General features: G+C 41.6%; 1 protein-coding gene and 1 long non-coding RNA gene across 17 annotated transcripts in view; one reads left to right on the top strand and one right to left on the bottom strand.

Annotated features, from left to right (window-relative positions):
- Positions 1-10,805, bottom strand: part of LOC309379451 — a 59,334-nt gene extending 48,529 nt beyond the window's left edge. For all 3 annotated transcript variants that reach the window (XR_014172497.1, XR_014172498.1, XR_014172499.1), the window contains exon 1: positions 10,661-10,805. This is a non-coding gene — a long non-coding RNA (uncharacterized lncRNA). The remainder of the gene's footprint in view (positions 1-10,660) is intronic.
- The window catches only part of GRIN2B (glutamate ionotropic receptor NMDA type subunit 2B), a 284,672-nt gene that overhangs the window by 116,578 nt on the left and 152,586 nt on the right, over positions 1-15,508 (top strand). The window lies entirely within an intron of this gene.

Raw genomic sequence — 15,508 nt, 5'->3', positions numbered from 1 at the left:
GGCTGGTCACTATTGGAAACGGATTGCCTGACAAGGAGATAAATGGAGAGAAATAACATGCCAAGACCACAAACTGAGTACACAGAACTTCACTGAACGACTCCTCTGATTCTGCATTTGCTGATGTACCCCATACATGGTACTGAAGGCTAACTAGTGAGGTTGAGAGAGGCCACAGAGTAACAAAATAAAGAGGTAAGATCTGAGTGCAAATAACCAAACTCCAATAATTTCCCCATTGGTTAACTTACTTGAAATTATTTTCCCACCTAGACTCCCACAAATCAATTCTCTTTCAATTAATTTACCACTAAAATATTCTTTCCCCATCTCACCCAAAGTAGGACCCCCCCCCTTTCCTCACACTCAAGCCTGCCAGAGCGCTCGTTCCCAGTCCTCTATTCTCTAATCTCCATTTTTCAAAGGGTAGGACTTAGAAAACAATGACAAGTGAGTTGGTAGAGAAAACCTCTTGATAATAGTTACTTTTTAATATTTGCCATAAAACAAACTTGCACATCCCTTCTCAGCCTAGGCTGATGATGGTTCAAAAAAAGAAAAAGGAAAGGAAAAAAGCAAGCTTTATGGCAAAATTTTAAAATTAAGGACTTGCAACCCCTGGCCTCCAATGAGACTGTGCTGTTGACGGGTGGGAAGGCTTGCCTTAACTTTTCCCTCCCCAGCTGCAGTCGCACCGACATTGCTCCTCCTCTATTATTGTTAGCCTTAGGGACAAAAACCAATTGTAGCATGCATGGGGTTATTTTTGCCCAGGATTGCAGCTGAGAAGAGAAAAGTCACCCCTCTCTGTGCACTGCAGACTTGATGGAAACCAGACCTACTCCATGCCTAGTATTAAATAAGAAAACCCTTAAGATGTGGTTGCTAATAACATGTTCAGCATCACATGCCATTTGGTTCTTAAGGATGTAGATGTTGAGCTGCCAAATGGGTACTACTACTTTGTCTATGAGTTGTTTCTGGCATGGTCTAGCATCTGGTTGTCATAGTCAAAACCCCCAGCTTGCACCCATGGCTGGTTCTCATGGACAGTGCTTGTTCGGTTCTTGGCTTAAGCCCAGTGTCTGCTCTTCATCCTTCAAGTGGATTCATAAGTCTCAAATCAGATTTGAACTGGTTCTGATGCAGCACATTCATGTAAAAATAAGCATATGGATGTATTATGTACAGAACTTGAGTATTCAGGTTGCAGAATTGGGGCAGGCGCAGTGGAATCGTTATATACTTAGGAGTTGATTTTTGTGTGAATGCCAAAACTGAAGTGATGTTGGCCTTTCTTTTGTGAGAAGCTATGGCTGACATAATCTTTGTTCTGACATCATCAGTGCCTTTTGCTAATGTTTCCTTCCTGATGGCATGCCAGGGCTGCTCATGCAGCTGCAGTGGAATAATATCTTACACACTCCCACCTTTGGGGAGGGAAAAGCACATTGCTTAGAGCAGGGTTCACTCAGCAAGATGTGGAAGAGAGCAGCTGCGTCACTGAAGAAACTTTAGCATTGGCCCTGAAGAATGTCAGGAAAACAAATGCGGCACAAATCCTTTCCTGACCGCCCCCCTTGCACTGAAGCATGTGATGAACAGGAAAGAAAGAGACTGAATGGGATGATAAAGACAAAATCCGAGACCTCTGACTGCAGGAGAAGTGGAAGTTCTTCTTACGGGGTTTATCCAACCCAAGTGCTCCTACTGCTGCTTGCAGTGATGAACTAATCTCCATAGATTTGGTGAGCCAGTTCCAAAAGTTTAGATGCTTAGTCAGACCTTTCTGATTTGAAGACAGGTTGGAAAACAGCCAGGAACAGACTTTTCTTACAAGATTTCCAGTGCTTCATCATTAAAGCTGTGCTTGAAGTACACTGAAAATAGCTTTTCCTTGCAATACGTTGCTACCTTGACTTTCTGTCCCAGCTGGCATGCAGGGACAACCACAATAATGAAGTGGCCTGGGATTCAGGAGTGACTTTCTGGTCGTTTCTCATTTTAGTTTAATCTCTTCCTGTCATTCCAGAGATGTTTTCATTCTGTCCTTGCTGTTTTGTGTTGTGGTCCTGTGCGTTCTCTGGAATTTGCAAGCTGGTAAACTACAGGGCTGAACATGAATGGAAGAAGTAGTAGCAAGTGGGAAATGTGAGCTTAAAAACACCTGTAAGTGAGAGACGGGAGTATAAGAGTTGGAGAGGAAAAGAAGCAAATAGAAAAACTGGTACAGCAGGGAAATTTGTGGATAGCACTGTTTCCAAGAAATTGCAGGGGATTATTTAGCATTTAAGTGGCAATCCTAAAATGGTTTTGGGACTTGAAAAAAACAACAACCTTGGCAACACAGACTAAGGGCTTATTGATAGAATCTGAAGAACAACAATATTTACATAGCACCTTCCTTAAGTGTTTGAAGTGCTTTATCTGCATTATCTTAGTAATCAATACAGTGGTGTAATATATGCCAGCACTATCATCATCCTCATATTATAGACGGAAGATTGGGCTGGAGAGATAGTGGCTTGCTACTATCACTGAGTGAATTTATGACTGAGCTGAGATTTGAACAAGAGACCTCCTGAGGCACTTCCAGACCTGTCAGTACTTTTGGGTGGGATTGAATCCCATACCAGCTAATTTAGGTTGTGTAGTTAAAGTTGGTTTGACACACTTGTGCAACATATCTGTTTATCCCCCCCCCCAATTATTGTTTTTGTGATGAGGAAAGTGATGGGAAAATGCCCCGGAAAGTGTGGGGGCAAACAAATCAGAATGAATGTTCAATAAATAGGTCATATGGGAGAGACCCTGGTTCACAACGATGCTTTTTTACTTTCCTGTTATGCAATCTCTTTTATCGCAGTCACAGTGCCTGCACGTGGCAATGTTACATGTGAATTCGGCAGGCACATTCCCCACCCCATCCCTGAGCGAACTGTGAACAGAACCTGACAGAAACTGATGAGCATGTTCATTAATCCATCTGAGGAATGTTGTAGTCCCCGTGTAACATTTCCAAATGGAGGCGCTCATCCAATTGCTTTTAAAAGTCATTCTGTGAGCACAGAACATTATGTTGGAAGTGGCTCAAAGTTAATCCCAAGCCATCTTTTTCATCAGGCTGATGATGATGTAACAGTTTCCTTCATGGGAATGTTTTATTAGGGTTTTTTGTGTGGAGGAGCACTTAAATTAGAACTGAAAATATACATGGATTTTTTTTTAAAAAAGATAAAATCTTGTCTTCTTGCCATTCAAGTCTTTTGAATTATAAGTCTCTAGGCAGCCTTTCTCTTTTTATTCTGTTTGTACAATGCATCATCATTATTCCATTGTCTCCTACTCACATATCTCTCCTAAATAATTTGCTGGGATTTGGAAATCTCATTTAGCATTTTCCATGTACATGCAGAGTCCACAGGAGGAAGCTAAAAGCACTCTGGTACTGTTGACTTGAGTGTGCCCACAGAACATGAGTGTCTGTGTCCTACGACGGTAAAGCTGCATTACAGACCCAGGCTACTATTCTACTGCTGTCTATTCTGACTGGTGGCAGCTGTCAGCGAGCTATTCCCCATGCCAGTGACATGAATGCGTTTGATCAATGTTCACCTGGATTTCCTGCAGGAAATCTGCAGGATTTGGGAGCCATTTGTGACCTTGGAAACAGCTGTTGGATATGAGATTTAAATCCCGAACTTTCAGGAATGTACTCAAGTCTACTTGATTACAATCCCAACATCAGAGCAAAGTCTGGATTGTTTTGTTCACACATGCCCATTTCCTTATCCCTCTATAATGTAATATTTTTCCTCCTATATAGTACGATCCATTCCCTTCCACCAGTTTAATACAAACAAATGATGAAAGCCTTCTGGAAAACATACTAAAGATTAGGAATAGCATCAGCCTGAGTCTTGCTCATATGCCTGCAACTAGTTCACTTTGCTTGGAAGTAAGAACTGAGGGATGGATAAGCAAAAGCATTAAAAGCAATGTGCTTTTCTCCAGGAATGGACAAAATTCAAATAAACATTTGTAAAGGCGCATTTCTCAAGAAGACAGGAAAAGTAAATAAAATGATTCGAAGAGCAGATCCATTCAAACAGGTCAGCGTTCTTGTAATCCTTGCTGAATATTAAAATCCTGACTACATTGCTTTCCTGGACATTTCCATCAGCATTAGTAGACGGCCCTTTATAATGACCGTGCATCAGTTGATAGATGCTTTAGGATCTTCGCAAGGTATTAGTGTAATTTTGAGTCATGGCCAGAGAATCTTAGCAGTCTGGAGGAAAGACAGTCAATATTTGAAGGACGTACAATTCTAGTTAAAAGGACGTAGAAAGCTGCTTTATACTGAATCAGATTATTGTTCCATCTAGCTCATTACTGTCTATGCTAGCAGTGGCTTCCTAGGATTTCAGACTAGAGTCTCCCCAAGCCCTACCTGGAGATGCAGGGAACTAAACATGCAACTTTTGGCACCCAAACTACGTGCTCTATCGCTGAACCATAGCCCTCTCACTTGCCCCCACATTTTAAACAAATCACAGAAGAGACTCTGTAAACAGGTAGATCAACTACAGTGTCTTATACAGCATTAAAGTTTCAATTTCTATTTGCTAGTCATTTTATATAAAGAAAAATAAAGGTTGTGTTTAGGGGATTTCAAGGTCCAAACTAGATGTAATGGGGCTACGTCTGTTCAGAAATCTGCCCTCTTATTGTATGAAGTGGAGATGGGACGGGGACTGAATTTTTACACCATATGTGTGGGTGAATGCACGGAATTTTGGGAGGGAAATTAGACTCCACCCGCTACTATACATATAAATGGGCACACACGTGAATAAACAGTCCTGGATGCCCCAGTCATGTCATTAGTTTCCAGCACCGTAAAATGCAAACTTTTGCTTGATTCTGATTAGATGCTGACTTCCTGCAGGTTCTGGAGTTTAACAGAGAGATGTCAATTTCAGGATCAAAACTCCACATGGGTGGGGGAAAAGATGAGTTTTTAAAAGGCAAAGAAAAGTGAAGTCCACATATTTCAAGGAGAAAAATGTAAAGAAGCAAATGAGAAATCAGTTAAGCTATTTGCATAAGCTTATTCTATTAGAAATTAAGGACAGAGCTTGGTTGGATGTGTTCATTGGTATGTATGAGTGGATTTAACTTGCATACCTACATAGGGAGTTGCCAGTCATTGTATTTCTAGTGCACATGCAGTGGTTATGTGTTATTAGCTTCAGCTCATGTTGATGCCTGGCATGAACATATCAAAGTTCCAGGGCTCGACTGCACAACCAATTTCAAAGTGGTAGGATGCAAACTCCTGTGAGAACAGTTTGGTCTTGTTCCCAGGAACTGTTCCAGTGCTTGTGGTTTAGTACTAAAGCACTGACCCAAATATGAGAACCTGCTGTCTGATTACACCCTGACAGTGCATTGATTAATATTAAGTGTTTTCTGTTGCCCCATGTTCTACTAAAGATGTGTTTTTTCCTTTGCTGCTTTCTGGCCAGACAGTCACTTATTCTGGGGACCCTAAAGCTAACATTTTGGAGATTATGAAATTTACACTTAACTAATATTTATGAAATTATGTATGCATCAGTACTCCCATACTAGGCTTGTTAATTAAAATGCATGAAATGGCTCCTACAACTACAATACCGACACAAATATATTTATAGAAAGTCAGAAAATCAGTAATTAAGCTCCCATTAATCCCTTGCAATATTTGGTTATGAGTTTTGTGGGGGTGGGCTGTATTCCTGAGACCTGTTCTGATTCCTGGATCAAGCATGGATTCAATTCTTGGAATAGCCAGGCTAGCTTCCTAGTGAGGTAATGGCCCTCTAAATATGGGCCTATAATGTAACAAAGGAAGTGGCTCTGTGCCATATGGAAAATAGGAGGGTCCCCTTGAGTCAACTTGCTGGTAGTTAGAAAAAGGGCAGAGTTGAGAGTTGGATGTGTGAGCTACAAACTAGAAGTATCTGTGAGCAGAGCCATGCCTGATTTCCGCTGGAATCCAAGGCTGTGGCTATGGCAGAAGCACAACCTTCTTGGGATGCTAATGCTGTGAGCCTCTCCATCTTAGGCTCAGGTTTTTTATATGTGTAAATAAACCATATATCCTAAAGACATCATAGTCTCTGCTGTCCCTCATTCGGAGGAAACTGAATCTTGCAGTCCTCAGAGATTGGGGTGGAATGCAACACTGGTGTCAAAAGTGGGATTCATGTTTTCTAGAGAAGGACCTGTGAGCAAGGTGTGCCTGAGGCCAGTTGGAAAGAGTAAGAGCAAAACACTTTGAGTGGCTTGTGTCAGGGACTGGCAGGACTCTGAAGAGTGTGGGGCAGAGGCAAGGACTGGGAGAGTGACCCAGGAGAAGGGATCAGTGATTTATAGGATTTGATGCCACCCACAAGGCAGGAGCCAGAAGAGGAAGGAGAGTCAGAGTAGTCCAAGGTGGAGGAAGGAGCCATGAGATAACAGACAAAACAGTAGATTAAGAGGACTTAGTTCTACATTCTGATAGTTAACTTCAGTTTTGGAAGACATCATTCCAAGAAAGAAAAAAAAGGGCATTTCAAAAGATCCCTTCCATAAGATCTTTGGGTCTGTTCCTTAATACATTGTTAGGTAAAATAAAAGGATTCCTAAATGGAGATACATTTATTCCTTTATTGTGTTTTGAAGACACCATTCTGTATCAATAGTCAGGAAGGAGCTAGTCCAGCCCTTTTTTGCCAAAGTATACCATACCCTTTAATCATTTGGAGGGAGTGGGCATGTGATGTGGAAGTGGGTGTTGGGGAAGAAATATGCTTTAGTTGCAAAGGGGCCTGAAGGCACAGATTCACAGTGAGACGTTTCCATGGCAGTGCTATAGAAACCAGGTTTTGCTGCTTGCTACTTCTCAGAATGGAATTTCAATGATTTGCGTAGCTTTGGTACTGTTATGAGTTTGTGGGTGCCAGACCTCTATATTCCTGGGTCCAGTAAGTGTTAGAATTTAATAAAGGCTTGGGGTATTTAAACTGGATACTAGACACTTCTAATCCCTGGATTCAGCAAGTTTTAACAGCTAATTAAGCCAGGCTAGCCTCTCCATTATGAGAATAAAGGGCTTTTGTTAGACATCAAATTGGTGGGCCCTCCTCCCTCAACAGATAATGCAAGAGTTTAGAGTAGAGAGGAGGAGAGATGGGACCTAGAAGGAAAGCAGCAGGCTAGAGATAGAGTGAGGGAGAGCAACGTTAGAGAACAGGATATTTGATACCCGTTTGAATCCAAGGCTGTGACTATGGGAGAAAAAAAGACCCTTTGGGGTGTTAGTGCTGTGAACCCTTCCATTGAAGACTCAGGTTGTATATATGTGTGTAAATAAGCCATATGCTATAAAGACACTGCAGTCTTCACTGTGCCTCATTCCTGAAAGGAAACATGAACCCTGGGTGAGCGCCTGGAACCCCAGAAATCACCACTCAGATTGGGGTGGCATGCAACTGTACAAAAAAGAAGCAACTCTTTAGAATACAGACTTTTACATGTTGCCTCACACTACCCTTCACTGTATTCATCACTCTACTTGTGCTAATACAATCTGTGACAAAACAACTCTGTTGATGGATGGCCATCCTGACTCGGCCCCAGACACACTGACCAGATGTCTGGAAGCTGTGGCTGGATGGTTACGTGGGAGCCGGTTGAAGTTAAATCCTTCAAAGACAGAGGTCCTCTGGCTGGGACGGGACGATATGGGATTGAGGGGGCAACTCCCATCTCTTGCGGGGGTGCAATTAGTACCAGCACCATCCGTTAAGAGTTTGGGTGTAATCTTCGATACCTCCCTCTCTATGGAGGCGCAGATTACAGCTATAACAAAGGCGGCATTTTTTCATCTCCGCCAAGCTAAGCAGTTGGCCCCTTATCTCTCTCGCCCTGACCTAGCCACTGTGATCCACGCAATGGTCACCTCCAGACTAGATTATTGTAACTTGCTCTACGTGGGGCTGACCCAGAAACTCCAGCGGGTGCAGAATGCCGTGGCGAGACTCCTTATGGGGTCTTCGCTGCGAGATCATATTCATCCGGTACTATACCAGCTGCACTGGCTCCCAGTGGAGTACAGGATCAGGTTTAAGATGCTGGTTTTAACCTTTAAAGCCCTATACGGCCTAGGACCCTCGTACCTACGGGACCGCCTCTCCTGGTATGCCCCACAGAGGAACCTACGGTCTGCAAATAAAAACATCCTGAAGGTCCCAGGCGACAGAGAGGTTAGGCTGGCCTCAACTAGAGCCAGGGCTTTCTCGGCTGCGGCTCCAATCTGGTGGAATGCTCTGTCACAAGAGACAAGGGCCCTGTGGGACCTGACATCTTTCCGCAGGGCCTGCAAGACAGAGTTGTTCCACCAGGCCTTTGGTCAGGGCCCAGCCTGACTCCCTCCTCTGGCAACCTGCACAGAATTTTGCTTAACGGTTGCCATCAATTTGATTTTAATTAATTTTTATAATGAAATGTTTTTAGAATGTTGGATTATTTGATTGTGGTTAGCCACCCTGAGCCCAGCTTCGGCTGGGGAGGGCGGGATATAAATAAAATTTATTATTATTATTATTATTATTATTATTATTATTATTATTAAAACACTTTGGTTTTTTTAAAAGCCTGTCTTTTCTCCTTATATGTGGCTTCTTTAAATAAATGTCATAGAATTGTAGAGTTGGAGGGAACCCCAAAAGTCATTTAGTCCACCTCTCTGCAGTGCAAGTATTTCAGCTAAAGCATCCATAACAGATGGCCATCCAACCTCTGCTTAAAAACCTCCAATGAAGAAGAGTCCACAACCTGCTGAGAGACCCCGCTCCACTGTTGAACAGCTCTTACTGTCAGAAGGTTCTTCCTGGTGTTTAGTCGGAATCGCCTTTCTTATAACTTGAACCCATTGGTTTGAGTCCTACCCTCCAGAGCAGGAGACGGTCTTCCCTGTGACCGTCAAGGTTTTCAGTTTGGTTGACAGATGGATCTATTCTTTGTCCTAGTTTGAATATACCATATTTTTCAGTAAGCCTAACTTCAACCTGAGTTATTACTGTTGCAAAAACTGTGCGTAGGATGGTCACTTAATAGGGTCTGTTGGTATTGCTGCATTGTCAATCAAGCACTGACATCAGGAGTGCTAGGCTGATCTTAGGAACTCAAGTAGAGTCACAGCTCATAGCACCAAATATTATTCTTTTGGTCACCAGCAAGACTAGAGAGGGATTGGGAGAGAAATGGTAGCTAGGAGCATCACTCTTCTGGAATTCAATTTATGTAATTGCCATGACATTATCATTTTGCAGACTTGGCAGCCATATATTCCCCCTTTCTGAAATGTTGTTTAAATTAGAGTCAGACCCACACCTACCAGAAACAGTCAGAATATTCACTCAACTTTTATATCAATCATTTTCAGCTACCTGTACCAAACAAATGCATTCTTTTGTGAACATTGTTGATAGAGAAAAGCAGGAGAGAATACAGTAATTTAAACACTTATGGAAAACAGTGATCATGTGCTAAAACTGGCAGTAAAAACACATATATGGCAGTAAACACATATATGCATATTCTAAAATTCTGCAAGTGAATCAAATCATTCACGGGGCTATTCATATAATATCCTTGTTTTCACAAATTCCCAGTAATCTGATTACTAAATAGGACAAAAATAGTATGGTTTTCTGAAAGTTTCAACATAATGTGTCAAACAAAAGGGAAATTGAGACCATAATGCAAAATAGTTCTTTTAGTGAAAAATGTACTGTAAATCAGATCATCAAAATTAGCATTCCCACTTCGAGACTGTTTTTAAAAAATTGTTGAATAGGATACTTTGTAATTGAATGCATGGACTTAATTTCTTAACTTGTTTTGACATGTTTAAGAACATCAACTGATTTGCGTTTTAGTCTTAGAATCTGCTATTAAAATGAAGGATGTCAGACATATAAATAAAAACCTTCTTAAATTTATGCAATTGCCTTAAAAGTATTATATGTTACATTTAAGCCAGAATTGTTAGAAATCTCAGCTGTTTGGTATTATTAACTATCAGCCTCATACCTGGTGCTGCTCAGGAATTCTAAGAAACCAATAATAATAATAATAATAATAATAATAATAATAATAATAATAATGATGTCAGTCCTCATTTGAAAGGTTAAGTCTGCCATCTTGATTCAAAATGTCATCTAACTGTATCCAAGCATAGATTAAGACCTTTGCCTTGATCTCAAAAACCATGCAGAATTTGGTTATCTTAAGAGGTGTCCAAGTGCACAGCAAACAGATAAACAACTTTTGAAAAAGTGTACTAGATACTAGCCCTTTGGTTAAGGAGGAGGAACCCACTGAAATTAAATTCAAAAGGTGAAGGTGATGTTGGAAGGGAATGACTATGATGTGGAAAAGATAAGCCTGCTCATCATCAATGGGTTTACAGTTATCCTATTTGTGCTTAGGGGTTCTTCCGGACCCAGCCTGTTACTTGAAAGGAAAGGCCAGCCTTTGTGCGGAGGCCTTCTCCCTCCTTACAACAAGTTTTAAAGGCCATTCACAGGCTAGAACTCCCATATCTGTCCCTATATAAGCTCACCTGCCAGGCACTCTTTACCATCTGCTGCGGACTAAGTTCACCCACAAGAGCTGGCCAGATTGGGGTCAGAAGGAATCCCTGTGGACATTGCCAGCAAGCCACACCTAACTTGGTGGCCCAACAAGCTGGTTGCCCTGGTAATGGAGCCAGTATCTTGGAAGGGCAGAACTGGACAGGAACGCAGGTGGCAGGAGATATTCTGTTTGCTATAGGAACACAGATGCTGCATCCTTTGCTGCAAGCCCAGGCTGTCTCAGAGATGGGTAGCAGATACTTGACAAGTCTTCTGGAAAGCATTTAATGGTGGAGGCAGGCTGAAAGTTGGGGAGTACAAAGAGAAGTCTAGCTGCTGGGAGACGGTAGAGTGATCAGGAGAGAGAAAGCAGGCTTGGGAGAGAGGATAATTAAAGGAGACTAAACCTCTTTCTCCTCTAAATCTGATTCCATACAAGGGGAGGTGGCAGAAGGGAGGTGCCATGCCCAGCTTGCTACACTATCTTATCCATGCAGCAGGTTAGTACAGGAAACTGCTAGAATCATGGCCTTTACAGTAGTGGCTCCAAACTCCGGAATGTCCTTCTGGAAAATCATTCCTGAAGACTGATATTGCACTAGCTTTGGGGGAAATAACGTTTCCTAGGGACTTCTTGCCACCCAGTGTGATACGCTGCAGCAAGGCAGAGACCAGAAACAGGGGTAGTGGGGAGAGAGAATTCCTTCTCCCTTTCCCTGTTTGCCTGTTTAGGGAAGTTATTAATGTTTGATATTTTATTCTGTTTTTAATCTGTTGGGAGCCACCCAGAGTGGCTGGGGAAACCCAGCCGGATGGGCGGGGTATAAATAATAAATGATGATGATGAAGAAGAACAGAGAGAGATTAAAATTCAAGACATAGAATAATTTAAGACTGTAGGACTCACCTTGTGTTTGAGGCAAACTTTATGAGCCCACAAGACTTGTATTTCTGAGCCCCAAAATATAAGTCTTGTTGACATCACTAGGAATAACGTTGTAATTTAATCGTGTGCAAACCATAAGAGGAATCACTGACTGTGAGCATCTCCAGATGTCCTGTTTATTCATCCTGATTTGCTTGCACAAACTATACTTTATTGAGCATTCACTCTGATTTGTTTATGGGGCAATTAAATGACATTGAGCATTCTTCCTGCATTCTTCATGATGCACAGGGTGTTTACACATCTTCCATTAGACTTTTGTTCATCTCACATTTTTAAATGCACTTCCCTGTCATTTTCCAAACTACAAATTGTCTATTTAAAAAATAAAATAGATGTGTTCCATTAAGGTAACAGAGTGCTCTAAGCTGCTTTAAATGTGCAAACCTAAATATCCAGAATGCACTTGAATCTGTCTCGTAAAATACAGAGGCTCAGGGTGCTGCAGACATCTTTGGTAAGAACTGAAAGCATTCACAGATAGTATCTTCCGTTTTCCTTGGCTGTGTTCACTGATACCTTTTCATTCTGAAGGATGGCCTGTATCATGTGTGCGGAATGTCTTGGGCATTGGAATCAGCTGTCTGGCCTTGTCCCCTTCACTCTTGCCTTCTCCTATCCTTGTCTGGAAAATTGCCTTCTGCTTGTAATATTCTGAAACAAGGAGGCTAATCAAAGGCCCTTTTCTGTGGAACAGGGACACTAAGTGACAAGATTAATTTTTGTAATCAAGCAACTTAATTTGGACAATTCCCCTCCATGCTTTTGCTTGCAGAAAATAAGGCAAATCACATTCTGGCAAGAACCTTTCCCTCTGCATGCAGCAATTCATTTTTTTCTCTCTTGTTGAAAAGGGTAGGCTAGTGATCCTTGGAATAGGGGTCTGAAAGGGGGGGGGGAAAGGAAGGGAAGGGAGGAGACAAAGTTTCAAAATTAAAATGATGCTCTTGGGAAAGAGGACTGTATTCATCTGACTGATGATGATTTTGTTCCTTTCCACTTGGAATGCAGTCAGTGGAGCCATGGATGTAAGAGTCCAAATACGTGGCATTTGCAGCATGCTTTCAGAATTATCTCAGTAGCTACTTCAAAGGACACATCAACACTACTGTCTTAGAGAATGTGTTTCACACAGAAAGGACTTTATACAATCTGATCCCCACCTCTACCTTTGGCTGAGACAGGCCTGGAAACTTTGGTGTCCTTGTAATGTTTGCCTTAATTACAAATATGTGAGCAGAGCTTAAGTGCAAGCAAGCACACATACCTATAAGTAGACAGCACCAGATTCCCAAAGAGAATCTGAAGCAGGCATCTTAAATTCCAAACTGCTGTTTTCCTCTCAAACATTATTATTATCATCATCATCAATCATTTCATCTCTATACTGATTTATGTTTAAGAAAAAAAATTCAAAGTGGTTTGCAACCTACATTAAAACATCAAATAAAACAATCCAGAACAAAACATTACTGAAGAAAGTCAAGCATACATTCAAACCACCTAATTAACAGGAAACTAAAACATTATCTTAAAATATTTCAAAATAAGACACTACCAAGGAAGTCAAATATAAAATGCACATTTAAAACGGCATCATTAGCAAGAGAATAAAATATTACCTGGGACTGCACTGAGAGAAAGCGAAGATGGTCTCCAGCCTCTTCAGCAGCCTCAGCTTTTGTAGCTGGAATCCATCAGGGCCCTGCCCTCCTAGGCACGGAGCGGGTCTTCCAGATTTCACAGCCAAGATGCTGTAGTAGAGCCCAGGTCTGAGCGCCCCACAGCTACAGAGGAATTGATCCTTGCCAGCACCATCCATAAACATTCAAGGAACATTAAAACTGTTTTGTTAAAGGTCCTTGCAATCAAGCTAGCCAAACCCAGGCCATTACCCTTGTTTGATGCTCGGAGTAAGGGCTTCAAAGCCTTCCCCTTCTGCCTTTTAAAGTCCTTCTTTTTAGTTTCTCCCTGCAGTGTTTGTAGCATCTCTTTCTCTGCAGGGGGCATCTTCAATTCAACTAGATCCCCTGCATTTTTTAGCGGTCAGTTTGTTTACAGCAATGGCACATGACATTATTTACAGCTCTCTCCATCTTTGTCCCTTTCTTCCTCCTGACCTCTTACTGTGTACTGCAGTTGCCTAGAGAATTTAAAATAAGACCCCAAACTTACAGCAACTTCTTTTGGAAGTTTAAATAACACATTTTTTGTGGGGCTAGTGGCAGCAGCACCTGAAAAATATTGGGTTGATAAAAACTACACAACATCCACTTTGCACTTCATGCTAAACCATGGTTAAACGAGATATGTAGGAACAAGAAGGAGCTGTAGTAAACCTTGAGCTTCCATGTATTCCATCCCCTCCCCTGGCTATGCAGTAAATAAATTGTGCTTCTGTTTCTGTTTATGGCACACGTAACAGTTATCTTAGCTTCCTTCTACTGATATCATTTTTTTTAACAAAACAACACCAACTTGGTATGTTGACAATATTCAAACTTTAGCCCTGGTTTTTAGTTAGGGCTGATTTAGTCATAAAGTATGAATTCTGTTCCTTTGTTGAATGAAAAAGGGAGATAATTTTGGCTTCAACACTTGCATGCATACATTTAGTTTTTGTGAGTACTCATGCATATAGTATTGAAATTTGCTTTCCATGGGTGAGCTTGAAGTTAAAATGCACAAAATGGTTTGGTTTTTTTGGCAAGTAAAATATCAGGTGTAATGAGGTCAAGTTAAATGCAGAAGAAACCAGCACCATTAATTGTTTCCCACTCCCTTTTGCACAACTGTGGTTGCAATCTGTTTACTCAGAAGTAAGTCACATTGAACAAAGCCAAGGACACTTCTGACTAAATGTGGCCAAGGCCAGGCTGCACATTGGTGGTCAGCAGCATCAAGTCTCACTTTATAATGTCAGCCTGTTCTACTTACTGAGATTTGCACATGACTCAGGTTAGTATGATTAGGACAGAAGCAGCTACAGCATTAGTTTGAAAGACAAAATCTGAGCAGCTTGTTCAGTTTAATAAGCCACCTTAAACCTTCCTTCCAACTTCCCACACGAGCATCTGTAGTGTACGTTAAAGAGACTGTAGTGGGAGGAGACACAGACCAGGCACAGGAAATCCATTTTATTATGTTCTCTCTACAAAATAGTCTGCTTGTTTTGGGTAACTCAAGAACTTTGCATGTTAAATCTGTCAGATCCAATGGAAGATTTTAGGACTGTGGTCTTACACACATTTCCAGGAACAGGCCATGATGCTGAGTACCAAGATGTCAGCTGCCTGCTGCTGAATAGCTGCTAGTTATGCATAATAAATATCACCCAACTCTTGTGACTCCTTGGCAAAACGTTGGTCAAAAGGGTATATCTTCCAGCTTCTGCTTAGCTGGTTTTTGACTGTATGGTCTACTACAGAAAGACTGAAATTGTGTTGTCATCTGAAAAAGAAAAGAATAGTGTCCCCCCTTGGTGAGAAGGTGTACCTAAGAGCAACCTGTCCTGGAACTTGAAAATGAGAGTGGTTGCAGACTGGCTGGCAGTGCATCTTCAGTTGGAAAAGCTAGAAACACAAGCAGGTTATGTGCTGACAGTTGTATGTAGTGTTGCATGCCACTCCAATCTCCAAGTGGTGAGAGATTCCAGGGGTTCCAGGCACTTACCTAGGGTTCATTTTTCTTAGAATGAAGAACAGCGAAGACTGTGGTGTCTTTATGATATATATGGTTTATTCACACGTATCTACAACCTGAGCCTAAGATGGAGGAGCTCACAGCATTGACACTCCAAGAGGGTCTTGCTTCTCCCACAGCCACAGCTTTGGATTCCAGCAGAAATCAAGCATGGCTCTCATTCTCTGGCTTCTGTTTGCATCTAACC

This window comes from Podarcis melisellensis (genome assembly GCF_964234715.1).
Source record: "Podarcis melisellensis genome assembly, chromosome: 10".
NCBI classification, from domain to species: domain Eukaryota; kingdom Metazoa; phylum Chordata; class Lepidosauria; order Squamata; family Lacertidae; genus Podarcis; species Podarcis melisellensis.
The sequence above is the reverse complement of the archived record's forward strand: the minus strand, read 5'-3'. Positions and strand labels throughout refer to the sequence as shown.